Source organism: Lissotriton helveticus, chromosome 8, assembly GCF_964261635.1.
Source record: "Lissotriton helveticus chromosome 8, aLisHel1.1, whole genome shotgun sequence".
NCBI classification, from domain to species: Eukaryota; Metazoa; Chordata; class Amphibia; order Caudata; family Salamandridae; genus Lissotriton; species Lissotriton helveticus.
In genome coordinates this window covers 968,041,901-968,056,886 of record NC_136069.1, presented here as the reverse complement: position 1 = coordinate 968,056,886, position 14,986 = coordinate 968,041,901, and the positions used below count along the sequence as shown (strand labels likewise).

At 44.0% G+C, this 14,986-nt stretch overlaps 1 protein-coding gene across 1 annotated transcript in view; it reads right to left on the bottom strand.

The window, feature by feature from the left end:
- ZPLD1 (zona pellucida like domain containing 1) overlaps nt 1–14,986 on the bottom strand; it is a 2,178,405-nt gene that overhangs the window by 2,059,944 nt on the left and 103,475 nt on the right. The gene's annotated exons all lie outside the window — the stretch shown is intronic.

The following is a 14,986-nucleotide window of genomic DNA, read 5'->3' as shown; positions in this document are numbered from 1 at the left end:
GCTAGTATTGAGCTTGGGAAGGATGCTTGATGGAAAACATAGTACTATGGACACAGCAAGTAAGAAAATCAACTTGGTCCTGAAACCTTACAAGTCATCTCATCGTGAAAAAAGAGGACTGTCAGCAGTAAACAACACAGATGTTCCTATACCTGGTGGTATAGCATGGGACAGAACTGATTATGACATCTATGGTCCGGTTGAGCTTCTGAAGCTTCTACACCAATTTAAGGTTTCTTTGAGTGACTTTGTCGCACCTAGTAAATTTTCTGATGATTCGGACTTTGAGACTATTAAAAACATGATGAAAGATTTAGAAATATCAGCTAAATTATAAAGAACATGACTACTTAGAAGGGTCATCAGATTATGAACAAATGTATTGTTGTAATCATTATGGTCACCATTAGTTGCATAAATTTGCAAGCCCTAGAAATGTATTTTATTACAATCAATGGGAACATTGTCCTACACCGCCAAAAGGCAGTTCGAGAAAATTCTTTGAGAAATTTTCATACTTTGCAGGGTTCAATGTTACAAATCCAGAAATGTTTTATTTTAAAAATGCAAATAACACAGGAATGAAAACAATGTTGACCAATACTAAACAAATTTATTCTGCGAACTTTTATGCTCAACTGTCTACTTCAGGGTTTGACTACTGGAAAGACAACATTGAGACAAAACCTTTCTGGGGCACGAAAGATTGGCAGGTACAAGGTTTAGAAGCACTATTCAGAGCCTGCATTATACCAGAACAAATTTTGTTTTTAAATGACACTGTTCAACAGACTACTTGTCTTGACTTAGCTAAGATAAAAGATTTGAATAAACCGTCTTTACCTATACCTGCACCGGACAGTAATAACGCTTCGGATGAGGAGGTAGACATAACATATATATTAAAACAGAACAGAACTGATCCTAACTGGAAAAAATGGTTAATCTGGCAAACAGACACTAATAACTGTCATGAAAGATTCCTGAACAAATCACAAGGATTCAGATGGAATAGGCCAGATCCAAGATATTCCCAGAGACAACATCCAGGGATGGTAACTACTTACAGTGTAGGAAAGCTTTGCCTTGAATGGCTTCAGAAATCTACACTTCCAGACATAAAACAACACTTATCTTTACTTAAAGAAAGCAATGATTTGCGAGATTTCTTAATGGGACCTCGCAAGCCAAGGCAAAAAAACGTTTCATATACGCCGGTATATATGCGGCTTACAACGAAGCTTGGAAAGTGACGCAAATAGAAACTGCAGAAAAAAAACGAGAAATTGATCGTATTCATTTGGAAAAAGCACTCTCTGTAGTGGACAATGGGTTAACGACTCTGTCCTCCAGAATATATTCCATGGACAGCATCATGTCATCTGCTGTTGACATCATAGAACAAGACTTACTAAAGTTACAACATGGTCAGTCTCCATTGCGTTCTATCATGCTGTTAGGCTGGACGTTGCAAAATCTGCGTTCCGGCTATGTGCCATGGCATCTAATCAATACAACGTCATTGTTTGCTGTATTTAACCTTACAGATAAACAAATCTCTTTGGCACAAAAAGGAGCAGACTATACAGTGCTGAGCATTGAAAAACTAGATAGATTACAATTGACAGTTTCCGAGAAGCCTGTGATTGAGTGGATAATTCATGGCTCCATTTCAATTCCAGTCAGGACATTCCAGTTTCAGTATTGTCTAGAGCATATACCAGCAGGCCTGTATGAAAGGTTGGGTAAAGAATACATTAAGTCAACCGGGGTTTTACCATATACACACAAGTGTCGGAATAGGGGACATGAGGTTTCCTTAGTGGCAAAAATTGCAAAAAATCACTAAGTGGTACACTTCTGTGCGATGAAGTTAATTTACATGGGGCCTGTGACGGTTCTGCAAATAACCTTTCATGCCACCTGCACGCTTCACCCTCTCCTATGATAATACTGTTTTTCAGGCAGCTATCCAATGGCAGTTACGTTCTGTTGAATGATCACAGCTGCCGGGCATGTTGCCAGGAAAAAGTTATCTCGTAACTGTGTCGTCCACGGTCCCTTGTTGTATGCAAGTATTGTATCCAAAAACAGAGACAGAAAGGGAGACGGCTATATGGCCTTCACTGAATATCTCTTCTATACGAATTGATACTTTAAGCAGAATGAAAGCTATTCTATTACAAAAAAATGTGCCACTGACCTCGTCTAGAGAAACGTATGATCTGCAAGTAGCAAGGTCTTCTGCAGACATACATGCATTATTATCAACCAACTGCCCAGTGCATTTCGCAGAAATGTTAAGCCAAATCTTAAACATGTCTGATACCAACAGCATCGCACATGTATTTAAGATGATTTTTTCGGGACTATTAGCACCATTTGATGCAGTCCTCTGCATTTTTCCAAATTTCGTGCACTCTGTATTCTGCAGCCTGCCTCTCATCCTGGTACTAGTAGCAGGAATCCTATTTTTATTCCTTCTGCTCCGATATGGCAAGTCCGGTCACCAGCAACACCGAAACTACCATAGAACAATGCCTCCTTGCAATGAGATATCGTGAAAGGATTTCACAGATTCTTGGTTTGGCTCGTTTAAGAGATCTGAACACAACCTGGTTTCTTTCGTTCAGACCAATCTGGCAAGATTGCATCTTACCTGTTCTTCGATGCCTGCTTTGCGGACAGGAATGCATGTTGGACATTTGTCTTACATTTCCATCTGTACTGCCATCGGATGTTGACGCTTTGCTAGGTCCTGTAACGGCTCATGCATAGTGCTGCCCCTAACGGCTGCCAATTCTGATGACAGCATCCATTGAGGTCTCACCGGCAAGTGTAACTGAGGGTGAGATACGAGAAACTACAGGCGTACAGGTACCATCTACTACGGACATTGCTAATGCATCAAACGCTGACGGCGATGATCCACACTTCTGCACTTTTGATCTGCTAACTGAAGTGGTTCTACTTTCACCTACTACGGTAGACGGATGTATGACGTTAGAACGCATACATTGACAACGCGTACCTTTACAACGCGTTCGTAACAACGAAAGTTGTTACCACGCATTGCGCTGGGGGCGCAAAATTGATTAATTTAATTTACTATTCCAACACCAGTCCCCGTGGATAGTAGGGAAGGTGTTGGGATAGTAAATTAAATCATTTACTATCCTTGAGCACCCCCCAGCGCAATGCGTGGTAACAACTTTCATTGTTACGCCCGCGTTGTAAAGGTATTCCGTGGTAATGCTTGCGTTCTAAACGCTGCATACCACGGTAGACGGTTTCTTTGCGAGCCTTGACAATCTGATGTTTTCTCCCGACTATACTGACACTCCTTAGATTAACTTTTAATTATTTCACATAGTGTTCTCTGAACTCTGAAAATTCGGCCTTCATTTTTCAAAACATTCCACTAATTTGGACATTTTTCCAAAATATAACTTTGGCACAGAGTACTCTGCTTGAAGTAGAATTATTCTTAGAGAACAAGATTTCGTGTTTGAACTTCCTAAATAACAATATTTGGCTTCAACCTCGATTACAAAGATAGTTGAAAAATTATGCTATGGGACTAATCTCAGGTATCGATTAATGACTGTACTTTTGTTTTATATAATGTGAAGATATATGCTCATAGTTTATATTTGATTTCATGATGCCTATGATTTTCTACATGATGTATGCTCATTTCATGCAAACATACCTATTGAAAAAATGCATTTTTGTATTTTGGGGTGGCATTGTAAACACTTTGCTTTGAAATATGTTCAGTGCTTATGTATTATTGAACTTAATATTCGGGGAGTGGGTGTTATGTGGGAATCTAGGACTCTAGTGTAATTTTTCTTGATTCATGCCCATATATAGGTATAAATTACCCAGTCCTTATATAGGCATAAAGAATCATTGCCTTATTTAGTTATAGCCTGTGCAGCCCTAATACGGCATGGCTACTTCCACTAAACTCCGAGAATCCACATTGATTTCGTGGTAAAACCAGCCTTCAGCAGTCGGGAACCTCCCCCTGCTTGAATACTGATTTATCCAAGAAAACCGGGAGTTTTCAAGGAACTGAGGCACTAATGAAGATATTATGTCCAATCTTACGTCAGACTCTGCACCTTCAGGGGTCTAAACATGCCTCCATTTTCCCAGTCAAACACACGGTGGTTCAGGAGCAGATCGACTAACTACTTGCCTGCTGCTGCAAGTGCTGAAGGAAGCCGACCCTCCAACTGCAGCTCCAGCTCCAGTGTTTCCAGGCTACTCTTGCGGGTTGCTGGGAGATCGAGTCCCGAGAGAGAGATACAAGACCTCTATCATTCTAAAACCAAGGTACGGAGCTGATTAGATCCCTAGAGAATTCTTGAACAGATTCTTGACAGAGAAATACTAAAACTTAAACTACTCCTCACTTACTTCCTCCCTCGTACTAGGCTTAGGTTAGGTACATCGGGGTAGGCGTATGTTAGAAGCACCAGTTGAGTACTTTTAGCCACTATTTTATCATTGTATGTATTTTATGCAGTCTATGTATTTTATGTATATGGCTCAGAAACCATTTCATACTTTTACAGTACTATTTTATAATACTATTTGTATTATATGCAATGTACTTCTTAACTAGCATTTCAATTGTAGCAGTGCATTTCTTATGCTTAAGAAATAAGACTGTTCAATAAATACTTTTATTGAAAACACCCGTCTCTCTATTTCTAAGCAACTCTGGTGAAACGAAGCATGCACATCTGACTGAGTTAAATAGCCGTCTATTGTTTCCGCGACTCTAGAGATACGTTTCATTCTGGGGAAACAAAGTTGTCATGTTATATGGTTGTCAGAAACTAATCCCTTCTTGTTTACTCGAGAAAGTTTCTAGTGACCTCTGAGCTAGCTGGCACTCACAATTAAGTCTAATATATTCGGCAGAGACCTAGTTGACATAAGTCCTACGTCTAAGCTGCAGGGTATAGTATTCCAATGCGCAGAGCCTATTGGGAATATAGGAACTACACTACAGGATGGGTGCATGGGTAGTGCCTCAGTGAACGGTTGTGTATAAGAGAAGTGGCTGACCGATTATATGACTGCATGGGTATTGCCTAATTGTTTGCATGAGTACATGGGTAGTGCCTAGGTGATTGCATGAGTGCATGGGTAGTGTGTGAGTGAATGGGTGAGTGCATGGGTACTGCCTGAATGAATGGTTGAATGCAAAAGTAGTGCCTGGGTGATTGGATGAATGTGTGGGTAGTGCCTGAGTGATTGTATGAGTTCTGGGGTGCTACCTGGGTGACTGGATGAGAGCACTGGTAGTACCTATGTAAAAGAAAGAATTCAAGTGTAATGACTGTGTCTTCCTATTAGTGCAAAGACTAATGCTTCAGATAATGGATAAGTGCATGAGTAGTGTCTGTGTGATTGTATAACTGAAGAAGTAGCACCTGGGTGATTTGATGAGTGTATGAATTGTGCATGAGTAGACGAATGGGAGCAAGGGTAATGCCTGGGTCATTGAATGAGTATATAGGTAGTGCCTAAGTAAATGGATGAGTGCATGGATAGTGCCTGAGAGAATGGTTGAGTTGTGAAAGAGTAGTGCCCACGTGATTTCATGAGTGCATGGACAGTGCTGAGTGATTACAAAAGTGCATGGGTACTCCCTGGGTGATTTCATAAGTGCAGGGGTAGGTATGGGTAATTTAATGAGTGTATGAAAAGTACCTGAGTAAAAGTATGAGTGCAGCGTTAATGCCTGGGTCATTGGATGAGTGCATGGGTAGTGCCTGAGTGAATGGATGAGTGCATGGGTAGTGCCTGCGTGAATAGTTAAGTGGAAGAGTAGTGCTTGGGTGATTGAACGAGTGCATCAGGAGTGCCTGGGTGATTGGATAACTGTATGGGTACTGTCTGTGTAAAAGAAAGAATGCAAGGGTAATGACTGTGTTTTGCTATTAGTGCAAAATGTGTGCTTTAGATAACGGAAAAGAGCATGGGTAGTGTCTAAGTGAAAGGATGACTGCCTGCCTGATTACATGATCAACATAATGATGCTTTTTAAGTAGTCTAAGGGATCAATATTATTTATATTAGAAACAAATAACATACATTCAAACTTTAATTTTTTTTCACATTATCATACATACATTTTTCAATACTTTAGATTCATTACTCAGTACAACTATTTTAGAGTAGTATAGTCCTAAACAGCATTACAACTCTTCTCAAACTTCAACTGTACCTACTATAAAGAAGAAGAAAACTGTTATTTAATGATAATATGTTGCTGAAATTATAATATTATATTTTTAGCAACTCCACATAATTTTAGAATTACATCACATTTTAAGATTCCCTTTTTTTCTGTTCTCAGCTTCCACTTAACTTCACCGGACACAGTTATTTCAATGTGGTGTCAATAATGATCATCGGGTAAAAAAACAATCAAATTGATTGTAGAAAAAAAACAAATCAGCGTAAAGCATCAATTTCAATATGTGTACCTATGTGCTTTTCTATCTACACTTTGTTAATTACTTTCTTCATCTGCATAAACTCTATTATTTATCTCAAATATATTTGTCAAAATATAGACTCTCATTTACATTTGGTACAAAATAGACAACAAATATATAAACTATTTTCTTCAAAACAGAGTTTTCCAAATGCAATATCAATTGTCGCAAATAATAATCCAAACACTAATTATGAATAGTAATAGTTTGCATTCCTGTTTACTTTCCATTCATATCGTCCTAATTGGCCTAATGATGTACTCAACCTTTTGGCTTCAACAATAACATATGGATTTGGTAATTCCTTAGACAATATAGGTTTGAATTCTAAGTGGGCATCATTGCAATGTGTCCATCCTTTATTACACTTTAAATATACAGTATAGTGTCCAGATGTTGTAGTAGGTCCATCATGGAAAAAATAGCCACTCCTATAAAAGTTCTTCCTGAAAAAAATATTTGAATTGCAATAAAAATTGTAAGTTTCGTTTCCAAATTTTCTTCCATTTGCTCTATAACGTTGAAGCATTAAAATTAGATAGTTTTCAAATCCTTCTATATGTAATGGAGACAATATCTCTGATCTACAATGCGAACAGCTCATATCCTGATTGGCTGTTTTTATCAATTTGTTAAGAGGTACTGATTTGCATTGTAGTATCAAGTACATGAATCATTCTTTTTGTATTTCAGTAGTGGTAGTAAATGAACACTCTTCACATTTATTATCCTGTTAGAAATGGGACCTCTGGTTGGCTAAGGCTTGTGCCAAAGCCAGGCAGAGACCCCCACTCTAGTCAGGGTAAGGGAGTTACACACCAAAGATAACCCCTGCTCACCCCCTTGGTAGCTTGGCACGAGCAGTCAGGATTATCCCGGAGGCCATGTGTAAAGCATTTGCGCACGCACACAGCAACAACATCCCAGGCACACTTCAAAAGGAACCCCAAACACAGTTATATCGCAAATAGCCTTTGAATTCTCCTAACACATTAAAATAGTAAACACATAATATATATTGTGCCACCTGGCACTAGGTTATATTCACAGGGGATTATTTACACCTGACAGGGCCCACTGGACCACTGTCAGAACCCTCACAAAGTGAACGTAGTAAAAGTAAAACATATCATTAGTACAACCAGTAATCACTGGTAACCACTGTACTCAGCATCAGCCTGTAACATAAACCACATTATACACAGTATCACATTAGGTGTGAATTACATTCTGCGCCAACCTCACGAGCATAAACACATTATGCAATCATCTCATAATTCTAAACGCATTAGACCCTCACCTCCTAAGCATTACTCACACTAGGAAATAATCTCAGTGGAACATAACCTCACTAGCACAAAACATAATATGCAAGCCAACCTCATAATCATAAAAAACACATTTAGAGGAATAAAACAGGGTGCGTAAATCAACTACATGAATCACATTTCCAATCACCACATAAATCTAACTGAGAGCTGCGCAGCTGAGAATCTCATTTTAGGCGTGGGTCCTCACCAGGACTCCTATTATAAAGAAAGGCTGCCAACCGTTGCAGCAGCCTGCGATGGTGCGGCACAGCTGTGAGCAAAGCAAAGGGGGCTCTCTAAATAAAATCACCCCTTGGCGCAGCTGCCCTCTGCAAGCGGGGCAGCTGGGATACACAATCTGGAGGGTCCCTGGCACATCATTGCCCTCGGGCCCTACTGGGCTTTTAAATAAAAGTGGCCCCCACGTAGGAGCACACAGGCTCTCTTAAACAAATATGCGCCAAAAATAGCTTGCCCCCAAGTCCTACTGGGGCCCATTACAAAATAAAAACTGCCCCTCTCATTGGAGCGGCCTGCTGCCAGATGGGGCCGCTCTGACTCTGTCTGTACCACACAATGTGAACCCCCACTCACCGGGATTCACGTGCGTCGCTCCGGGTCTCCTCACTGCCAGCACTTCTCTCCTTCGGCGGCACTTTTCTCGCCGCACTGTACTTTCCTCCACTCCTGGGAGCCCTGCGCTGCCGTCGATGGCCTCTGCCACCTTTTCTCATCACCCGGGCCCCCTCCTGGGACTCAGGACTTCTCTTTAAGTCGGCCGCCACCGCGGGGCTCTCCCTCAAGCACGGGAGCCCTGCGTCATCACGTCACGCTGGCCTTTCTGACTCGGCAGCAGACCCTACCCAAGTCACATGCAGGGGTGCCTGACTTCTGGGTCGGCCGCGGCTCGGCAAGAATGCAAAAAGGGGCTCAGGCCACGGTGGTGATGTCGGGAAATGTTGTTGTTGTTGTTGGGCACCCGCTCAACTAATAAAATACAAGGCGGACAATGAGGGGTAGGCTCCCTCCCAAGTTGAAACATGAAGCGGGGTGGGCTCCCACTAGTCCAGAAAAAGCAACCAGTGGCAGAAATGTGGGGTAAGCACCTGCTCCTCTGGGCACCACGGGGGAATCGCTACGATGGGGATTCCCTCAGCAGCAATGTGCTGCCCAGTTCTGCAAAGCTCCAGCGCTCCTCTCTTACGGGGAAAGTAAAGCACAACGCTCCCCCTTGAGAAGGATTCAAAACAAAAGCGCTCACAGGATGCATGATCAGCCTAAAGTTCTTCAGGTTAAAAGAGGAAGAAAAAGGTCCCAGGGGCATAGCTGGGCCCAGGGAGGCAGCCCTCCTGGCCTGTCCTCCTGGGCCCCAGCAGCAGCACGCCCCCCAGGAATCAGGAACTAAAACTGCACACCTTCAATGCGTCACAGCCCCTATATTTATACTACATTTCCCTTTGGGTAAAAGTGCAGGGCAAGGGGAACCAGATGCAACTGGTTCTGGGGGGATTTGGAGCACTTTGTTTTGCCCCGCTTCTCTCCCCTTTGTTAGGTGGGGGCTCAGTGATCAGACACACCACAGGGGGCGGAGCAAGCATTGTAGATGGAAGGCACCGCCCTATTCAGGTCCCAGGTACAACTCCGCCCTCCCATCTGCATGCAGATCTCTCTATTCATCACTGGGCTGACTCACCCTGTTTCCTGGAGCCACCCACACCCCTCAGCTCCAAACACTCACAAGCCAGACATTCAATTCACATCAGGTAGGCAGACACATAGCACACAGAAATGCCAACTTCTAAAAGTGGCATTTCTCCACCAGTCACCATAAATCTGCACACACCATTGCACAGCATTTATTCTCATGAAGTCATACATGCTAAACTCGCCCCTGCACTCCTCTCATACCAGGAATTACCATTGACACACATATCCCCATGCATTCCTATTAGAGGGCAGGCCAATCTCACCACACGCACTCAGAGAGCGCACGCACTTTACACTGGGTCACAGTGCTAAAGTGCCTAGAGACCTGAAACCACTACCAGTATGTCAGAGCTTAAGGCCAAAAGTTCAGGGGGGAACCTGCCAAAATGAGCAAAGACCAACACAACCCCCTTCCAGCCAAAACGCAGGGCAGACCAATCACCACTGTGATGGGCTTCCCTGCTTGGGGCGATAGAGCACGGATGCGGGCCGGCACTGCAGGGACACCCTCCGGGTCTACGCCACTCTGAACCCAAATGGTTCTCTCTCTAAAAGAACTCTCAGCCCCAACTAGGGTACCCCACTTGTAATCCCTAGTTGTCCAGGGCAGGGCCCTAGGCCATCCAGATACCACTGGCCCTTGTCAATCCAAAGAGTGGGGCAGTAACCCCTGGCATCCAATAGTACTTCTCTACTCTCCCTCTCAGTGTAGTTCCAAGCTACCACTGATCCTTCAACCTAGGGTCCACACCCTCAGGCTGACCACAGGTCACAGTCACCTTACCACTACTTCTGGGGTTGTGCACTCGCCCATGAGAAGCACCATCCAGAATACAACTTACCCACCAGTTCAGGACCTTGCTCCATCAACTGGTCTACCATCTGGGATCCACATTCACAAGATGCACCGGGGTCAGAGGTGAGCTCTCCCTCCCTCTGCACCCCCTTCCAAAGTTCTGCACCCTCCCACTGTAGAACAGGGTCCCTTCACTCAATATGGGCCCCACCTGCTACCAGTGTAGTACTACCACACTTAGCCAGGGACCATAAAGATCCCAGTAAGGCCTGCACCACCCCTTCTGGGAAATACAGGGTCTCTTTCCTTTAAGATGGGCCCCACCTGTGTTCACAGGGGTACCCCTAGAAGGCAAACCGGCCAGGACACTGATTACAGCCGCCCTGCCGTCCAGGTCAGGAAACACCTGCTCCTGGCTCCCCAACCCAGGGACGCTACACTTTGGTCAGATGCCCGTCGAACCAGGACTTCACAGAGAGCACGCATGCCCCCCCAGGGTGACACCTAACTAATGTGTGTTGTGTGAAAGTCTGCCTGGCACAGATCGCATGACCTCCTGTGCATCTGACAGTGCGTGCAGATCCCCCAGGACAGAAGTGGTGTCAGCATTGCCAACCATTGACGACTTAGCCCTTCTGGCTGACCCCTGACCCACTGGTTCACACTGGGGACTCTTTGCCCCTCTACACTCCTCACTCTGGACCTCTGCACTCTCCCATCTGGAGCGGCACTGCCAGACACCAGAACTGCTGGAGCTCTGCTTACAGACACTCCACGTTCTCCAGACACTAGGAGATCCTCCTCAAATGGCCTATCAGTACAGCATAGACTACCAACCTGGTGTTCCCCTCGGGAACCATCCAGGTCCTGAGACCGGGTTTCGGGCCACCGTGGGACATACCATCCCACACTCACTCTGTCTCCACTGAGGCAGGATGTGAGCCCCTACACCCATCTCAGTACACCGGGACCTAGCTGGGCTACTCTAAACCTCTTCCACCACTCTGGGCAGGAAGATACCTCAGCCACTCCTTTTGGAATCACTCCCCAATGCCTCTTCCGATCCTCTACCAAGGGGAAGTCCCCCACACAGAGCAGTCCAACAGGACAGACTAGGTTCCTTTCCTGGTGTTCTATCTAAGAACCATCCAGTACTGGAGACTGAAGTTGAGGCACGGAACACGGCCCAGTCGCACACCTTCCTCGCAGGACATGAAGTGAGGCCTTGCAACCTCCTCACTATAACGACACCTAGTTGGGTTCCTCTGAACCATCTCCGCCAGGTGGGTTGGAAACACCTGCACCATTCCAATAGGGTAATTCCCCCATGCAAGCTCCTGCAATCAAATCAAAGAACTCAAACCCAATCTTCCAGTTCAACACAACACTCATCCACACACGCCCCCCTAGACCGGTGAGACAGTTCCTTACCGCCCCTGAATCTCAACCTGCACTCCTCTTACTGAGCACCAGGTACCATACTCTAGGAACAGGACTGGGACTTCATGCACTGGACACATTTCTGCTGCCACCACTGGATCCCAAACTTACTGGTGAATCCAGACAACTCACGCTGCACTTAGGAGATAATCTACCCTCCTGAGCTAGTTACTCCATACCAATTAAGTCCCCACTGTAGGCCAACCCAAGAACCAGCAGACAGCACAGGGGCATTCACTCCTTCAGCATCAGACAACGCAAGAACCAGCAGCATGGACCAAGGGCAGTCCCTCCTTCAGTTTCAGGCCAACCCAATAGCAGTCTGCACAAGAACAGTCACTCCTTCAGATTCTCTGGTTTCTGTCCTTGGCAGGACAACCAACTCATAGTGCACAAGAAACATATTTCCAAAGAAATGACACTTAAAACAAACATAGGCACAATAATTCCTTTCCATGTGACTATCTAGAATGCAGACTTTTGTAATGCAGCCAGTTGTCGCTGTGGTACTGCGCAAATGCAAGTCCTATCCTCACCGCTGACAACCAATGTTAGAAATGAGACCTCTGGTTGGCTAAAGCTTGAGCCAAATCCAGGCAAAGACCACCACTCTAGTCAGGGCAAGGGAGTTACACACCAAAGATAGCCCCTGCTCACCCCCTTGGTAGCTTGGCACGAGCAGTCAGGATTATCCCGGAAGCCATGTGTAAAGCATTTGGGCACGCACACAGCAACAACATCCCAGGCACACTACAAAAGGAACCCAACACAAGGTTATTTCAAAAATAGCCTTTGTATTCTCATAGCACATTAGAATAGTAAACACATAATATATATTGTGCCACCTGGCACTAGATTATATTTACAAGGGATTATTTACACCTGACAGGGCCCACTGGAGCACTGTCGGAACCATCACAAAGTGAACTTAGTAAAAGTAAACATATCATAAACGTACAACCAGTAATCAATGGTAACCACTGTACTCAGCATCAGCCTGTAACATAAACCACATTATGCACAGTATCACATTAGGTGCGAGTTACATTCTGCGCCAACCTCACCAGCATAAACACATTATACAATCATCTCATAAGTCTAAATGCATTAGACCCTCACCTCCTAAGTATAACTCACATTAGGAAATAATCTCAGTGGAACATAATGTCAGACCCAGCTTCTCCTCAGCCGGTACTTGACACAGGAGCAGAATTGACGCTAGCTCCCAACTCCACCCTGAGACTCCCCGGCCACACACTATATAACTATGAGTAGCCAGAAGAGCCCCACGGGGGAAAGGGGAATGGACAGAGAAGAGAATGCACACAAGAAAATCTTCTTTCTTCTTTTGAACTCTGTATCTGAGTTTTTTCTTCTTTCTTCCTTCTTATACACTGAATGTTTTTATTCACTGCAAAACTAATGATACTTTAAACTCTTTAACCTTTTCTCTAATGTTATTTTAAATAATGACTAATGTCCTAGTCTACCTACCATCAGTGTTGTGTGCCTTAACCTCTCTTCATTTGTTAATTGAATTTTCTTCCTGCTTCCTTTTTAACTGTAGAAATTAAAATTGCAAAACAGACTTTTATTTTCTTCCTACTCTCTGTGCTATTTACTGCTTTCTCTTTTTCTGAGTATCTTACTCTCCTTCTAATCTCACCTGTTAAGGACCAGGAATCTCCTTATTAAATAATACTTCAACCCAAGTGGTCTGAACTAATTAGGAAAATGTCCAGTTGTCTTCACTGCCTTTTTTCCTTGCTTGCTGCTTTGTCTTCTAATATCTCTTCTGTATATACAACCTTTTTGAATTCTTTAAGAGAAACTTATCTTTTCTAAGTATGTACAGTTCTATTGAGCTTTGTTTAATGCATGCAACTATTTCAATCATTTAAATTCTGTCTTTCTGAGACTACAGCCTCAGAGACTTAATTCCTGTATCGAGTTTCTTTTTAGAAAAGTTTTATCGCTACTGGTAAATCCTTTTATTTGATAACTCTGAGGAATTATAGTAAGAAAAACCAAGCGCTTCTATTTGCTGTTCGAGCGTCTTCCTAAGCTCGAAAAATGCTCAAAAAAAAGGCTGCTTGTGCTGACTCTGTAGAAAGTTCCTCACTACGCACAAGTCTGAAGGGAAACAGAGTTCTCTCAGACATGCGCCGTAGCTCTTGACTCGCACTCTCGGCAAAATACTTTTACAGTCTTACTTGAATTAGCTGGTGTTCTGGGGTTACACTAATGCTGTCGGAAGTCTTTCACTGGACACTTATACTCCAAAGTCTTCTCTTGACTCTCGGCGGGAATTCAAGGCTTCGTGACGAACTTGGCAAAAAAAGAACCTTCCGTACCAGGAACTCAGGTGAAGTGCGCAGTTGGCAGCGCCTCTCACCTGCATCATTACTCTTGCGTGTAAAGGCTAGAACGCTAGTTTATTTAAGTGGTGGGCTAACTAGCGGCCATGTTGCTTTCCTATAGTAACAATAGGGAGACCCTCAATTCTATTTACATATTCATTTAGGTTTCTCTACCTATTTAACTACACCCTAGCCCAATCTCCCCTTGTGCTTAATAGATTCCTGACACATAATCTCACTAGCATAAACTATAATATGCAAACCAACCTCATAATCATAAAAACACATTTAGCGGTATAAAACAGGGTATGTAAATCATAGTACATGAATCACATTTCCTAGCATCACATAAATCACCTTAGGGCCTGGCGCCCTAATAACCTAACAGTCCCCCTAGACAACTGGCCATCTCAAAGGGGCTAAAAATGCCCTATGTCCAAAAGTCAGGGTGCACTGCCAATGCAGCAGAAGTCAGGGGTGTGCAATTGCGCAGGCCTAAATGTTGCAGCTGCCCACTACTTGCTTGGCAGCTGGGAATATCAAATGAGGGCCTAAAAGGAGCAGCTGGCACTAAGTGCTGAACAGCTGTGAATCTCACTGAAGGCGTGGGTTGTCACCGGGACTCCTATTATAAAGAAAGGCTGCCAACCGTTGCAGCTGCCCGCCATGGTGTGGCGCACTGACTCTGTCTGTACTACACAACGTGAAACCCCACTCACCGGGATTTACTTGCACCGCTTCGGGTCACCTCACTAGGAACGGCAGCACTTCTCTCGCAGCGTGGGGCTTCCTTCTACTCCTGGGAGCCCCGTGACGCCTTTTCTCTTCACCTTGGCCCCCTCCTGGGAC